Consider the following 18,073-nt stretch of genomic DNA (forward strand, 5'->3'; position numbering starts at 1 on the left):
TAAGCAAAACAACCAAACCAAAACCCAAAAAACTCCTGAATTTTCACCAACCAGTTATTACTCCCTATAAACATTTTGGTGTATCAGTTTCATAACTGGATATTGTGCTGAAGATTTAGAGGAAATAACCTATTGACTAGAAAACCTGTGTTTTTTTTCCCCTCTGTTTTAACAAAAGAAGGTCCTTTGGCCAAATCTTGGGGCAGAGGGGATGGGTGTAAGGGTGTGGTGGGAATGACTTGTCCATGAGGAATTCAAGGTGCACCTAACAGAAGAACAGTCAGATTTATAAAATAAGTTCTTAGAGACCTATGAAGAGACTTAGATAACCACATAATAATAGTGGGAGTCTTCAACACCCCACTGACAGTATTAGACAGATGACTGAGGCAGAAAACTAACATAGATATTTAGGACCTGAACTCAACACTTGACCAAGTGTACACAATAGACACCCTCAGAACTCTTCATCCCAGAACAACAGTAAATACATTCTTCTTATCTGCACATGGCACATACTCCAAAATTGAACACAAAATTGGCCAGAAAATAATTCCCAGCAAATTAAAAAAAAAAACAAACCAAATCATATTAACAATGCTCTCAGACTACAGTGCAATAAAAGTAGAAATAAATACCAAGAAGGTCACACAAAATCACACAATTACATTCCGAAGTCCGCCTAAAGGACTTCTGGGTAAATAATAAAATTAAGGCAGAAACCAATAAATTCTTTGAGCCTAATGAGAACAAAGATACAACATGCCAGAATCTCTGGGACACAGATAAGCAGTGTTAAAAGTTTATAGTGTTAAATGCTGACATCAAAAGTTTAAAAAGATCTAAAATTAACAATATGATATCACAATTAGAGGAACTAGAGAAACAAGAGCAAACCAACCCCAAAGCTATCAAAAGACAAGAAATAACCAAAACCAGAGCTGTACTGCATGAAATTTAGATGCAAAAAGTCATACAGAAAGATCGACAAAACCAGAAGCTGGTACTTTGAAAGATTAAATAAGACTGATAGGCCAGGTGCAGTGGCTCATGCTTGTAATCCTAGCATTTTGGGAGGCTGAGGAGGGAGGATCACTTGAGGCCAGTAGTTTAAGACCAGCCTGGCCAACATGGTGAAACTCCATCTCTACTAAAAAATACAAAAAAATTTAGCTGGGCTTGGTGGTGCACACCTGTAATCCCAGCTAGCAGGAGGCTGAGGCACGAGAATTGCTTGAACATGGGAGGTGGAGGTTGCAGTGAGCCGAGATCGCACCCCTGAACTCCAGCCTGGGTGACAGGCCAAGACTTTTTCTAAAAAAAAAAAAAGGCTAGACTAATAAAGAAAAAAAAAAAGGAGAGAAAATCCAAATAAACACAATCAGAAATCACAAAGGGCACATTACCATTGACCCCACAGAAATAAAAAAAACCCTCGGAGACTACTATGAACACTGCTATGCACACACACTGGAAAACTAGAAGAAATAGATAAATTTCTGGAAACATGACCTCTCAAGATTAACCAGAAAGACAGTGAAAATCTGAACAGACCAGTAACAAGCTTCAAAGTTGAGTAATAAGAAGCCTGCCAATCAGAAAAAGCCCAGGATCAGACAGATTCATAGCTGAATTCTATCAGACATGTAAAAAAGAACTGGTACCATTCCTACTAAAACTATTCCAAAAAATTGAGGAGGAGGGACTCCTCCCTAACTTATTCTATGAGGCCAGCATCATCCTGATACCAAAATCTGGCAGATTTTATATATATTTCATATATATATACATATGAAAACTTCAGGCCAGAGGGGGAGGAGCCAAGATGGCCGAATAGGAAGAGCTGTGGTCTACAGCTCCCAGCGTGAGCGATGGAGAAGACGGGTGATTTCTGCATTTCCATCTGAGATACTGGGTTCATCTCACTAGGCAGTGCCAGACAGTGGGTGCAGGACAGTAGGTGCAGCGCACCGTGCGCCAGCCGAAGCAGGGCGAGGCATTGCCTCACTTGGGAAGCAAAAGGGATCAGGGAGTTCCCTTTCCTGATCAAGGAAAGGGGTGACAGACGGCACCTGGAAAATCGGGCCACTCCCACCTGAATACTGCGCTTTTCCGACGGGCTCAGGAAAAGGCACACCAGGAGATTATACCCCGCACCTAGATCAGAGGGTCCTACACTGACGGAGTCTTGCTGATTGCTAGCACAGCAGTCCAAGATCAAACTGCAAGGCAGCAGCGAGGCTGGGAGAAGGGTGCCCGCCATTGCTCAGGCTCACTTAGGTAAACAAAGCAGCCAGGAAGCTCAAACTGGGTGGAGCCCACCACAGCTCAAGGAGGCCTGCCTGCCTCTGTAGGCTCCACCTCTGGGGGCAGGGCACAGACAAACAAAAAGACAGCAGTAACCTCTGCAGACTTAAATGTCCCTGTCTGACAGCTTTGAGGAGAGCAGTGGTTCTCCCAGCACACAGCTGGAGATCTGAGAATGGGCAGACTGCCTCCTCAAGTGGGTCCCTGACCCCTGACACCCGAGCAGCCTAACTGGGAGGCACCCCCCAGTAGGGGCAGACTGACACCTCACACGGCTGGGTACTCCTCTGAGACAAAACTTCCAGAGGAACAATCAGACAGCAGCTTTCGCGGATCACGAAATTCCGCCGTTCTGCAGACACCGCTGCTGATACCCAGGCAAACAGGGTCTGGAGTGGACCTCTAACAAACTCCAACAGACCTGCAGCTGAGGGTCCTGTCTGTTAGAAGGAAAACTAACAAACAGAAAGGACATCCACACCAAAAACCCATCTGTACATCACCATCGTCAAAGACCAAAAGTAGATAAAACCACAAAGATGGGGAAAAAACAGAGCAGAAAAACTGGAAACTCTAAAAAGCAGAGCACCTCTCCGCCTCCAAAGGAACGCAGTTCCTCACCAGCAATGGAACAAAGCTGGACAGAGAATGACTTTGACCAGTTGAGAGAAGAAGGCTTCAGATGATCAAACTCCGAGCTACAGGAGGAAATTCAAACCAAAGGCAAAGAAGTTAAAAACTTTGAAAAAAATTTAGACGAATGTATAACTAGAATAACCAATATAGAGAAGTGCTTAAAGGAGCTGATGGAGCTGAAAGCCAAGGCTTGAGAACTACGTGAAGAATGCAGAAGCCTCAGGAGCCAATGCGATCAACTGGAAGAAAGGGTATCAGTGATGGAAGATGAAATGAATGAAATCAAGTGAGAAGGGAAGTTTAGAGAAAAAAGAATAAAAATAAACGGACAAAGCCTTCAAGAAATATGGGACTATGTGAAAAGACCAAATCTGCATCTGATTGGTGTACCTGAAAGTGACGGGGAGAATGGAACCAAGTTGGAAAACACTCTGCAGGATATTATCCAGGAGAACTTCCCCAGTGTAGCAAGGCAGGCCAACATTCAGATTCAGGAAATACAGAGAACACCACAAAGATACTCCTCGAGAAGAGCAACTCCAAGACACATAATTGTCAGATTCACCAAAGTTGAAATGAAGGAAAAAATGTTAAGGGCAGCCAGACAGAAAGGTCAGGTTACCCGCAAAGGGAAGCCCATCAGACTAACAGCGGATCTCTCTGCAGAAACTCTACAAGTCAGAAGAGAGTGGGGGACAATACTCAACATTCTTAAAGAAAAGAACTTTCAACCCAGAATTTCATATCCAGCCAAATCTTCCTAAGTGAAGGAGAAATAAAATACTTTACAGACAAGCAAATGCAGAGAGATTTTGTCACCACCAGGCCTGCCCTAAAAGAGCTCCTGAAGGAAGCGCTAAACATGGAAAGGCAAAACTGGTACCAGCCGCTGCAAAATCATGCCAAAATGTAATGACCATCGAGACTAGGGAGAAACTGCATCAACTAACGAGCAAAATAACCAGCTAACATCATAATGACAGGATCAAATTCACACATAACAATATTAACTTTAAATGTAAATGGACTAAATGCTCCAATTAAAAGACACAGACTGGCAAATTGGATAAAGAGTCAAGACCCATCAGTGTGCTGTATTCAGGAGACCCATCTCACATGCAGAGACACACATAGGCTCAAAATAAAAGGATGGAGGAAGATCTACCAAGCAAATGGGAAACAAAGAAAGGCAGGGGTTGCAATCCTAGTCTCTGATAAAACAGACTTTAAACCAACAAAGATCAAAAGAGACAAAGAAGGCCATTACATAATGGTAAAGGGATCAATTCAACAAGAAGAGCTAACTATCCTAAATATATATGCACCCAATACAGGAGAACCCAGATTCATAAAGCAAGTACTGAGTGACCTACAAAGGGACTTAGACTCCCACACCATAATAATGGGAGACTTTAACACCCCACTGTCAACATTAGACAGATCAACGAGAGAGAAAGTTAACAAGGATATCCAGGAATTGAACTCAGCTCTGCATCAAGTGGACCTAATAGACATCTGCAGAACTCTCCACCCCAAATCAACAGAATATACATTTTTTTCAGCACTATACCACACCTATTCCAAATTGACCACATAGTTGGAAGTACAGCTCTCCTCAGCAAATGTAAAAGAACAGAAATTATAACAAACTGTCTCTCAGACCACAGTGCAATCAAACTAGAACTCAGGATTAAGAAACTCACTCAAAACCACTCAACTACATGGAAACTGAACAACCTGCTCCTGAATGACTACTGGGTACATAATGAAATGAAGGCAGAAATAAAGATGTTCTTTGAAACCAACGAGAACAAAGACACAACATAACAGAATCTCTGGGACACATTCAAAGCAGTGTGTAGAGGGAAATTTATAGTACTAAATGCCCACAAGAGAAAGCAGGAAAGATCCAAAATTGACACCCTAACATCACAATTAAAAGAACTAGAAAAGCAAGAGCAAACACATTCAAAAGCTAGCAGAAGGCAAGAAATAACTAAAATCAGAGCAGAACTGAAGGAAATAGAGACAAAAAAACCCTTCAAAAATTAATGAATCCAGAAGCTGGTTTTTTGAAAGGATCAACAAAATTGATAGACCGCTAGCAAGACTAATAAAGAAAAAAAGAGAAGAATGAAATAGACGCAATAAAAAATGATAAAGGGGATATCACCACCGATCCCACAGAAATACAAACTACCATCAGAGTATACTACAAACACCTCTATGCAAATAAACTAGAAAATCTAGAAGAAATGGATAAATTCCTCAACACATACACTCTCCCAAGACTAAACCAGGAAGAAGTTGAATCTCTGAATAGACCAATAAGAGGATCTGAAATTGTGGCAATAATCAATAGCTTACCAACCAAAAAGAGTGCAGGACCAGATGGATTCACAGCCGAATTCTACCAGAGGTACAACGAGGAACTGGTACCATTCCTTCTGAAACTATTCCAATCAATAGAAAAAGAGGGAATCCTCCCTAACTCATTTTATGAGACCAGCATCATCCTGATACCAAAGCCGGGCAAAGACACAACCAAACAAGAGAATTTTAGACCAATATCCTTGATGAACATTGATGCAAAAATCCTCAATAAAATGCTGGCAAACTGAATCCAGCAGCACATCAAAAAGCTTATCCACCATGATCAAGTGGGCTTCATCCCTGGGATGCAAGGCTGGTTCAATATATGCAAATCAATAAATGTAATCCAGCATATAAACAGAACCAAAGACAAAAACCACATGATTATCTCAATAGATGCAGAAAAGGCCTTTGACAAAATTCAACAACCCTTCATGCTAAAAACTCTCAATAAATTAGGTATTGATGGGACGTATCTCAAAATAATAAGAGCTATCTATGACAAACCCACAGCCAATATCATACTGAATGGGCAAAAACTGGAAGCATTCCCTTTGAAAACTGGCACAAGACAGGGATGCCCTCTCTCACCACTCCTATTCAACATAGTGTTGGAAATTCTGGCCAGGGCAATTAGGCAGGAGAAGGAAATAAATGGTATTCAATTAGGAAAAGAGGAAGTCAAGTTGTCCCTGTTTGCAGATGACATGATTGTATATCTAGAAAACCCCATTGTCTCAGCCCAAAATCTCCTTAAGCTGATAAGTAACTTCAGCAAAGTCTCAGGATACAAAATCAATGTACAAAAATCACAAGCATTCTTATACACCAATAACAGACAAACAGAAAGCCAAATCATGAGTGAACTCCCATTCACAGTTGCTTCAAAGAGAATAAAATACTTAGGAATCCAACTTAAAAGGGATGTGAAGGACCTCTTCAAGGAGAACTACAAACCACGGCTCAATGAAATAAAAGAGGACACAAACAAATGGAAGAACATTCCATGCTCATGGGTAGGAAGAATCAATATCGTGAAAATGGCCATATTGCCCAAGGTAACTTATAGATTCAATGCCATCCCCATCAAGCTACCAATGACTTTCTTCACAGAATTGGAAAAAACTACTTTAAAGTTCATATGGAACCAAAAAAGAGCCCGCATCGCCAAGTCAATCCTAAGCCAAAAGAACAAAGCTGGAGGCATCACGCCACCTGACTTCAAACTATACTACAAGGCTACAGTAACCAAAACAGCGTGGTACTCGTACCAAAACAGAGATATAGATCAATGGAACAGAACAGAGCCCTCAGAAATAACGTCACGTATCTACAATGATCTGATCTTTGAGAAACCTGAGAAAAACAAGCAATGGGGAAAGGATTCCCTATTTAATAAATGTGCTGGGAAAACTAGCTAGCCATATGTAGAAAGCTGAAACTGGATCCCTTCCTTACACCTTATACAAAAATCAATTCAAGATGGATTAAAGACTTAAACTTTGGCCTAAAACCATAAAAACCCTGGAAGAAAACCTAGGCATTACCATTCAGGCATAGGCATGGGCAAGGACTGCATGACTAAAACAGCAAAAGCAATGGCAACAAAAGCCAAAATTGACAAATGGGATCTAATTAAACTAAAGAGCTTCTGCACAGCAAAAGAAACTACCATCAGAGTGAACAGGCAACCTACAAAATGGGAGAAAATTTTCACAACCTACTCATCTGACAAAGGGCTAATATCCAGAATCTACAATGAACTCAAACAAATTTACAAGAAAAAAACAAACAACCCCATCAAAAAGTGGGCAAAGGATATGAACAGACACTTCTCAAAAGAAGACATTTATGCAGCGAAAAGACAAATGAAAAAATGCTCATCATCACTGGACATCAGAGAAATGCCAATCAAAACCACAATGAGATACCATCTCACACCAGTTAGAATGGCAATCATTAAAAAGTCAGGAAACAACAGGTGCTGGAGAGGATGTGGAGAAATAGGAACACTTTTACACTGTTGGTGGGACTGTAAACTAGTTCAACCATTGTGGAAGTCAGTGTGGCGATTCCTCAGGGATCTAGAGCTAGAAATACCATTTGACCCAGCCATCCCATTACTGGGTATATACCCGAAGGGCTATAAATCATGCTGCTATAAAGACACATGCACACGTATGTTTATTGCGGCACTATTCACAATAGCAAAGACTTGGAACCAACCTAAATGTGCAACAATGATAGACTGGATTAAGAAAATGTGGCACATATACACCATGGAATACTATGCAGCCATAAAAAATGATGAGTTCATATCCTTTGTAGGGACATGGATGAAATTGGTAATCATCATTCTCAGTAAACTATCGCAAGGACAAAAAACCAAACACCACATGTTCTCACTCATAGATGGGAATTGAACAATGAGAACACATGGACACAGGAAGGGGAACATCACACTCTGGGGACTGTTGTGGGGTGGGGGGAGGGGGGAGGGATAACATTAGGAGATATGCCTAATGCTAAATGACGAGTTACTGGGTTCAGCACACCAGCATGGCACATGTATACATATGTAACTAACCTGCACATTGTGCACATGTACCTGAAAACTTAAAGTATTATAATAATAATAATAATAAAAAGAAAACTTCAGGCCAATATCCTTGATGAATATAGATGCAAAAATCCTCAACAAAATGCTAGGAAAATGAATCCAGCAGCACACCAAAACAGCTATTCCACCATGATCAAATAGGCTTTATCCATGGGGTGCAAGGTTGGTTCAACACATGCAAATCAATAAATGTGATCTATCACATAAACAGAACTAAAAACAAAAACCACACGATCATCTCAACAGATGCCGATAAGGCTTTTAATAAAATATAACATCCCTTCATGTTAAAAACCCTCAAGAAACTAGGCATTAAAAGAACATACTCAAAATAATAAGAGCCATCTATGACAAACCCACAGCTTACATCGTAGTGAACAGGCAAAAGCTAGAAGCATTCCTCTTTAGAACCAGAAGACAAGGATGTCCACTCTCACCACTCCTATTTGACATAGTACTGGAAGTCCTAGTCAGAGCAATCAGGAAAGAGAAAAAAATTAAAGATATTCAAATAGGAAGAGAGTAAGTCAAACTATCTTTCTCTGCAAGTGGTATGATTGTATAACTATGAAATCCCATAGTCTCTGCCCAAAAGACCCATGAGCTGATGAACCTCAGCAAAGTTTTAGGATACAAAATCAATGTACAAAAATAAGCATTTCTATATACCAACAATGTCCATGCTAAGAGCCAAATCAATAAGGCAGTCTCGTTCACAATAGCCACACACACACAAATACAATACCTAGGAACACAGCTAACCAGGGAAGTGAAAGTTCTCAACAACAAAAATTACAAAGCACTGCTGTATCAGGAATGACACAAACACATGGAAAAACATTCCATGCTCATGGTTAGGAAGAACCAATATTGTTGAAATGGCCATACTGCCTAAGGCAATCTACAATTCTATACTATTGCTATCAAGCTATCAATGATATTCTTCACAGAATTAGAAAAAACTATTCTAAAATTCATATGGAACAACAACAACAACAAAAAAGCTCAAATAGCCAAAGCAATCCTAAGCAAAAAGATCAAGGTTGGAGGTATCACATTACCTGACTTCAATCTGTACTATAAGGCTACAGTAACAAAAACAGTATGTTACTGGTACAAAAACAGACACATAGACTAATGGAACAGCACAGAGAGCCCAGAAATAAAGCCACAAACCTAAAACCATCTGATCTTTGACAAGTCAACAAAAGCAATAGGGAAAGGACTTCTTAGTCAATAAATGGTACTATATTAACTGCCTAGCTATATACAGAAAACTGAAACTGGATGCCTTTTTTACATCATATACAAAAATCAATTCAAGATGGATTAAAGACTTGAGTTTATAAAGTGAAACTATAAAAATCATTGAATAAAACCTAAGAAATGCCATTCTGAACATAGGCCCTGGCAAAGATTTCATGACAAAAATGCCAAAAGCAATTGCAACAAAAACGAAAATTGACAAGTTGGACCTAATTTAAACTAAAGAGCTTCTGCACAGCAAAAGAAACTATCAACAAACAACCCATAGAATGGGAGAACATATGTTTAAATTATGCATCTGAGAAAGGTATAATATCCAAAATCTATAAGAAACTTTAAAAAATTAATAAGCAAAAACCAAGCAACCCTATTAAAAAGTGAGCAAAGGATACGAACAGACACTTTCAAAAGAAGACATACAAATGGCCAATAAGCATATGAAAAATGCTCAACATTACTAATCATTAGAGAAATGCAAATCAAAACCACAATGAGATGCCATCTCACACCAGTCAGAATGGCTAGTATTAAAAAGTCAAAAAAAAAAAAAAAAACAGATGCTGGCAAGGTTGTGAAGAAAAGGGAAGGAATGCTTGTACACTATTGGTGGGAATGTAAATTATTTCAGCCACTGTGGAACGCAATTTGGAGATTTCTCAAAGAACTTAAACAGAACTACCATTTGGGTACATGTCCCATTACTGGCTATATATCTAAAGGAGTTTATATTGTTCTATCATAAAGACACATGCATGTGTATGTTCATTGCAGCATTATTCACAATAGCAGAGACATGGAATCAATCTAAATGCCCATCGGTGGTAGACTGGATAAAAAAAATTGTAGTACATATATACCATGGAATACCATGCCGATCCTATCCTTTGCAGCAACATGAGTGGAGCTGGAGGCCACTATCCTGAGTGAACTAACACAGGAATAGAAAACTAAATACTGCATGTTCTCATTTACAAGTGGGAGGTAAACATTGAGTATACATGGATGCAAAGAGTAGAAAAATAGACACTGGAGCCTACCTGAGGGTGGAGGTTGGGAGGAGGGTGAGGATCAAAAAAGTACATATTGGGTACTATACTTATTTCCTGTGTCATGGAATAATCTGTACATTAAACCCTTGTGGCATGCAATTTACCTATATAACAAACCTGCACATGTACCCCTGAAAGAAAAATAAAAGTTGAAAAAAGAAAAATAACAATTATGATATGATTATTGTCTCATAAATAAAATCAGAGGGGTTAAGTGGCTTGCCCAAGGACATGGAAGTTGCCAATGCAGAGTAAAGACACCATCCTGGGACTGAACTTCAAGATCAGTGCTTTTTGTTTCTTTAAAATCATCAAGGAAAGACTGGCCCTGACTTTATCTGTTCCCTACAAATAATTACCAAATTCAAATTGGGCAGAGACAACAAAGGAGACTAAACAAACTTTTCTTGGCTACCTTTTATTGCTTTGGGTTTCCTTTTCTTTTTCAGTGCTTAATGAAACTGAGAGTAAGGTCATGGAAGGAATTGGGGAAGGTCTCCAGCATGAGGCATTTAGAAGGCAGAAGTTACAGAAGGATCATTTGTGTGTCCCATCTAGTGGGAGGGAGAGCCCTGGGCAAGGATGTAGGGAAGGAGGATGGGCCCTTATGGCTAAGGGCCCTTATGGATAAGGATAGGCCCTTATGGACTACAGATGGACCAATATGTATTTTATGACCAAAAATTATTTTAAAATTGTTAGTTCAGCTAGAATCCAGGTTACATCCCTGAGGCTTGTGTGTATGCATGGAGTATTTCTTAAATAAAGAAATAATATTTAAAAATGAATGACAGCCAGATGCAGTAGCTCACGCCTGTAATCCCAACACTTTGGGAGGCTGAGGAGGGTGGATCACCTGAGGTCAGGAGTTCGAGACTAGCCTGACCAATGTGGTGAAACCCTGTCTCTACTAAAAAAAAAAAAAAAAAAAAAAAAAAAATTAGCTGAGCATGGTTGTGGGTGCCTGTAATCCCAGCTACTTGGGAGGCTGAGGCAGGAGAATTGCTTGAATCTGGGAGGCAGAGGTTGCAGTGACCCAAGATTGCACCATTGCACTTCAGCCTGGGTGACAGAGCAAGACTCTGTCTCAAAAAAAAAAAAAAAAGAAAAAAAAAGAATGATTAAATTCAGGTTCCATTAAGGTTTCTTACACAGAGATTAGGTAAGCAGGTAACCAAATCAATAGTTGCTTTACTTGCCGTAATCAGATAGTCAAGTAAGTTGAATGGAAAAAACTCAGTCAATCATATAGAATAACAACAACAAAATCAGTATTGGATTCAAGAAAAGTTCTTTTTTGAGAACAGTTGGGCTAAGATAGCTTAAAAGAGCTGAGGAGTTAGAGGTAAAAAGATGAGAAGTATTGATTTCAAAATTTTTTGGCCAAATTGTTTTGGTCTGGTCATTTATCCAGAGGGCAACTGTTTATTTTTACAGAGGTTTCTGGGGAACAGGATGTTGAAAGGATCAGGGTAATGGAAAGAAATCATTATTTTTTTGTGCTTTCCGAGGAATATAATATAGCATGCATGGACTTCCTCTCCTGAGAGTGTAGCATCATGGCAAGAATTTGCCAAGTAACTCTAATTTTGCCACAATTCACCGACTTAAACATATCATCCCACATCAGACCCTCCAAAGTAACCTAAAGGATTTACAGCTTTTTTTGTCTGAGGGATTTAAAGTATTTTCTGACCTGAATTCCTAGTCTATTGAGGATTACTTTGATGATTTCTTAAAAGTAGGATTTGTGTGCCTAAAAATCCACAAGATTTCAAGAGAGCTAACAAATTCTTTGGGCCCTCTTAACTACAGAGTGCCCAGGTGCTTTGCTGGCAGAGCCAGCAATCATACAAATATTAAATTATAATCTTGTCAGAGAAACACAGAAAAGGAACTAGTGAAATTAAATAAGACTTTAGCCATATATACTCAATGAAATTATAATGCTGGCATCAACAAAAGCATTTTGTCCTTAAGTGTTTAGAATTTTGTCTGTATAGACACCAACCAAAGGAGTTTGTCAACATAGCTTGTCTTCACAGCTCTAACATAAAGCTCAGGTTAGTGAAACAGGTATCAAAAGATTTGTGTATCACCTTTTTTTTTTGAGGCTGGAGTGCAATGGCGCGATCTCAGCTCACTATAACCTCCCCCTCCCAGGTTCAAGAGAGTCTCCTGCTTCAGCTTCCCAAGTAGCTGCGATTACAGGTGCCTGCCACCATGCCCGGCTAATTTTTGTATTTTTAATAGAGATGGAGTTTCACCATGTTAGCCAGGATGGTCTCAACCTCCTGACCTCAGGTGATCCACCTGCCTCAGCCTCCCAAAGTGTTGGGATTACAGATGTGAGCCAACGTGCCTGACCCCTATCACCTTTTCAATTTTGTTGTTTTTGAAGTATTTATGAAATAAAAATCAATAATATATGGAGATGGTTGGAAAATTAAAAAGTACCATAAACTTAAAATGAAAAATAAGTCCCAGACCCTTCATGTCTTTCTACCCAAAGACAATTTTTTGACTTTTTTTTAGTGGTTTCTTCTATTCTCAAGTCCTTATTTCTAAATCACAAACATACTTATTTTCTCAAGTTATTAATTTTAGGCATTTGGCTCCCTTATACCACCTTACTCCTCCTCCTACCATTGCCTATTATATGTCAGTATTTTTAAAATTCAGTCTATACCTAGTATAAATTAATTATAACTATAAACATACTATTTATTGTGGGCCAAAATCATATATATAAATATACATACATATACATATATGTGTATATATGTGTATGTATATACATATATGTGTATATGTGTGTATGTATATACATATATATGTATATGTGTGTATGTATACACATATATGTATATGTGTATATGTATATAGACATATGTGTATGTGTATACATATGTGTATGAACATGTGTATATATGTGTATATATACATATGTACATATATGTACATACACGCAGATATGTGTATGTACACACGTGTATATGTGTATATATACACATATATACACACGTGTATATATGTATATATACACATATATACACACGTGTATATATGTGTATATATACACATATACACGTGTACATACACACATATGTATACACATACACATATATGTACATACATATACACATATGTATATACACATACACACATGTGTACATACATATACACATATGTATATACACATACACACATGTGTACATACATATACACATATGTATATACACATACACACATGTGTACATACATATACACATATGTATATACACATACACATATGTGTACATACATATACACATATGTATATACACATATACGTATATACGTATATACACATATGTATATATACACATATACATATATACACATGTATACATACACACATATACGTATATACACACATGTATATATACACAATATACGTATACACACACGTATATACACACATATACATATACACACATACGTATATACACATGTAGGTATACACACATACGTATATACACACGTACGTATACACACATATACGTATACACACACATATGCGTATACACACACATGTATATACACACATATACGTATACACACATATACGTATATACACATATACGTATACACACATATACGTATATACACATATACGTATACACACACATACGTATACACATATACGTATATACACATATACCTATACATATACGTATATACACATATACCTATACACACATATACGTATATACACACATATACGTATATACACACATATACGTATATACACACATATACGTATATACACACATATACGTATATACACACATATACGTATATACACGCATATACGTATACACGCATATACGTGTATACACGCATATACGTATATACACACATATACGTATACACACATATACGTATATACACAGATATACGTATATACACGTATACATATATACACACATATACGTATATATGTGTGTATATATACATATATACTATGATACATTCCCCCCCTTTCCAGCAGTGTTCTTACCTTATCAAATTTTTTCACATATAATACTTGCTACCCATGTATTCTCCCCACACTGCCCAAGGAGTCCTTCAAAATGCTCCATGATATCCACTATTCTACTGAATAGCTTCTCCACAAAGATACCCAGTTGAGGTCTGTCTGCCCTCTCACTCCACTATGGGCTGCAGAGTCAGTGATCTGGGGCTCCTCTTGGCTGTACTACTGGGTTGGCTCCTCTTTTGGTTTGACTTCCTGAGTTTACTGGAGTCTATTCTTCAGTAGAAGGGTGGTTCCCTTTGAAAGGGCACCTGGAAGGTAAAGTATACTCTGAGTTATGAATACATCTTCATTCTGTCCTCATTTTCAAATAAAAATGTGGGACTGAAAATTATTTTGCCTCATCAATCATTTTTTATGTGTTACTCCATTGTCTTCTAACTTACAAAGCTATCTCTTTTATAAGTCAATGCCATTCTCAGCCTACAATCTTTTTAATGTGAGCTAAGGTTTTTACCTGGAGATTGTAGTGTCTTCTCTTTTCCTGTTAATGTGCACTGATGTGGGTCTTTTTCTAGTCAATGTGTTAGGTATTTGGTGCCCTCCCATTTTTTCCTTTACAAGTTTTAAAAATAGCTTTACTAAGATATAATTAACACAGCACACAATTCACTCCTTTAAAGAATGTAATTCAATGATTTTTAAGTATATCCACGGTTATCTGCAACCATCACCAAAGATAAATTTATAACATTTTATCACCACAGAGAACCCATACCCTTTAGCTCTCAAGCCCCTATTCCCTATCCTCCTCATCCCTAAGTAATTACAAATCTACTTTATATCTCTATAATTTTGTCTGTTTGGGACATTTCATGTAAAAGAAATCATATAATTTGTGGTATTTTGTGATTGGCTTCTTTCATGTTTTTAAGTTCTTCTGTGTTGTAGCATATATCAGTACCTTATTTTCTTAGGGCAAAATAATATTCCATTAAATAAATATATCCTATTATTTTATGTCATAAACCCATAAGTGAGTTTATTTATATTAAATGAAGATTGTAGCCTGGATTGATACAAAGCAGTAAAAAGCACTACTCCAACCTTTTTCCTGTCATGATCCTCATTGCTTAACGTGGACAACATTAAAGGCCTTGTACCCTATAGGAAAGAAGGCAGAGGTTATGCAAAGCAATTGAATGTAGGTAATTGCTGAGGCAGGTGGTTAGTAATAAGTCCGGCCTATATTGCTTGAGGGCAAGCAGCCATTGGTGATTCCTAAAATGTCCATTGGTGTTAACATAATAGTTTAGAAATAAATAGTGGGAAGCCTCACAGACCAAAGAAAAGGTATTTCATCTGTCCAGAGCGTCTCCCAGCTAGAGTGTGGGATGAGGTTTTTAAAAGTGCTCAGCTCTAATTGCAGTGGGCTCTGAGTCAGATCCTATTGATGAGGTTCAGAATGAAGCAAGATAAATCCTTAGCAATAAAGGTAATTCTTCACGAGTGATGAACAACTTCATGACCAAAAAGTAGTTTTCCAAAGTCCCTTTGCGACAGAGTCCAATGATGTGGCCAGAGGCTCAGTTAAGATGGATCCAGTTTCCTTTTCTTCATGTCCTGGCCCTTCCTATGAGATTCCCAGTTTCCTGTTATGCATTGGTCAGTGCTGTAAGTTTGGAGGTCTCAAGGTCCAGATTTTGCTTGTGGTTTCTGATAGCAAAGGCTGTGTGGAGTCCTGTTCTGGGTCACCATCTTGTTCAAGGCTGGTGTGTCAGAGGTCTGGGGTGGTTCTTCTCTAGACAAGGCTTGACCACACCATCCCCTGCATCTGGAGTCACATCCCACATTTCAGAGTTGTCTCCAAGAGTCTCCTCACTCTTCTCAACTGATGGGGAAAAGGTGTGGATTTGCTGTTTCTCCATCTGCTCCCAGAACTGCTGCTGCAGCTCCTTTTGCCAGAACTTCTGCTGGTACGTGGCCTCTCTCACCAATAGTGGATGAGCTCAGAAGTCGGGAAGCTGCAGTCCTTGTCCCCCTGAATCACAACGTGGCTTGATCTGCAAGGGGAGGTCACATCTTGAAGTTGTGGGTATCCCAGGGCCATGTTCAGTTGGCAGCTGTTGTATCTTGCCTCTTCCACAGATGGTTCAAAATCTTGTCTCTTTGCTTTAGTTTAATCCACTTCAAGAGGCAGCTGGCGTGGAAGCTTGTTTAGTGACCTCAAGTAGTCTCTGTCCAGAATACAATTTCCAAGTGCATTCCGAAAACTCCTGGGGGCTTGCTTCAGCCCGTCTGTCACCGCCTCCTTCCTTGCCTTCTCCAAAGATGAGGCCTTGGACTTGAGGCCCTAACACCATAACCCACAACTTCATGATATGAACCATCCTACAACTGGACCCTCACAAATGCACAGACTCCCATGTAGAACTTGCCATTGTTTAGGTCAACAAAATCCACATTCTGCTGCGTGATGGAGTGTGCCCTGCCGTTGTAACCAAACATGTCATTGGCCAGATTAATTACCCAATGACCCTCAATGTAACACACCTTCTGGCCTCCTCCAGTCATGGGCTACTTATGTATTCTGGGCCCAGCCTCTGCCTCGGGGCCTTCTGGATGGCCTGGTACTCTTCTGCTGTGTACTGGCACTGTCCAAAGCACACCAAGCTGCCATGAGCAGCAGTATGGCTGTCACGCTCTCCAAAAATTGCTTCCTCAGTGCCAGACATCTTGATTCTGGTTGACCTCTCTGGCACTGCACAGTGCATGCAGGTAGCTCAGTCTCCCCTATTTTGTTTATCCACTCACTTGTTAATGGTCACTTAAGTTGTTTCCACCTTTTGGCTGTTGTGCACAGCGCTCCTATGAACATCCATCTATACATTTTTGTTTGAATATCTGCTTTCAAATACTTTGTGTATAAACCTGAGTTTAATTGCTGGGTCCTATGGTAATTCTATGTTTAATTTATTGAGGAACTGTCAAATTGTAGCTTAGAGTGGCTGCACCATTTAAATTCTCATCAGCAAAGTACAAGGGTTCCAATTTCACCATATCCTTACCAACACTTATTTTTTGTTGTTTTAAAATTATTATTATAGCTATCCTAATGGATGTGAAGTGGTGTCTTATAGTTTTGATTTGCATTTTCCTAATAATTAATGATGATGAGCATCTTTTTTTATGTGCTTGTTGGACATTTGCATGTCTTCCTTGAAAAGATATCTATTTATGTCCTTTGCGTCCTGTTTCTTTTTTTTGTTGAGTTATAAGAGATTTTAAAATATGTATTATTGGTACTACATCCTTATTAGACATACAATTTGCAAATGTTTTCTTCAATTCTGGAGATTGTTTTTTCATTTCTTGATAGTGTCCTTTGATATACAAGAGTTTTAATTTTTAGGAATTCAAATTTATCTTTTTTCTCTTTAATTTCTTGTGCTTTTGGTGATATGAGAAATCACTGCTAAATAAAAGGTCATGAAAATTTATGCCTATTTTTACCTCTAGGAGTTTTAGCTCTTATGTTTAAGTCTTTGGTCCATTTTGGATTTTTTTTAAAGATATAAAGTAAGGGTCTAACTTCATACTTCTGCATGTAGCTATTGAGTGGCACTGGCACCAATTGTTGAAAAGACTATTATTTTCTCATTCAATACTCTTGGCATCATTGTCAAAAATCAGTTGATCACAGACACACAGGTCTATTTATGAACTCAGAATTCTATTCCATTGATTTGTATGTCTATCCTAGTGCCAGTACCACTCTGTCTTGATTACTGTTGCTTTGTAGTA

At 38.7% G+C, this 18,073-nt stretch overlaps 1 pseudogene; it reads right to left on the bottom strand.

Moving 5' to 3' along the window:
• Nucleotides 1–15,609: 15,609 nt before the first annotated feature.
• Nucleotides 15,610–17,195, bottom strand: LOC100609359 (DNA repair protein RAD52 homolog; annotated as a pseudogene).
• Nucleotides 17,196–18,073: the final 878 nt, after the last annotated feature.

This window comes from Pan troglodytes, chromosome 13, assembly GCF_028858775.2.
Source record: "Pan troglodytes isolate AG18354 chromosome 13, NHGRI_mPanTro3-v2.0_pri, whole genome shotgun sequence".
NCBI lineage: Eukaryota > Metazoa > Chordata > Mammalia > Primates > Hominidae > Pan > Pan troglodytes.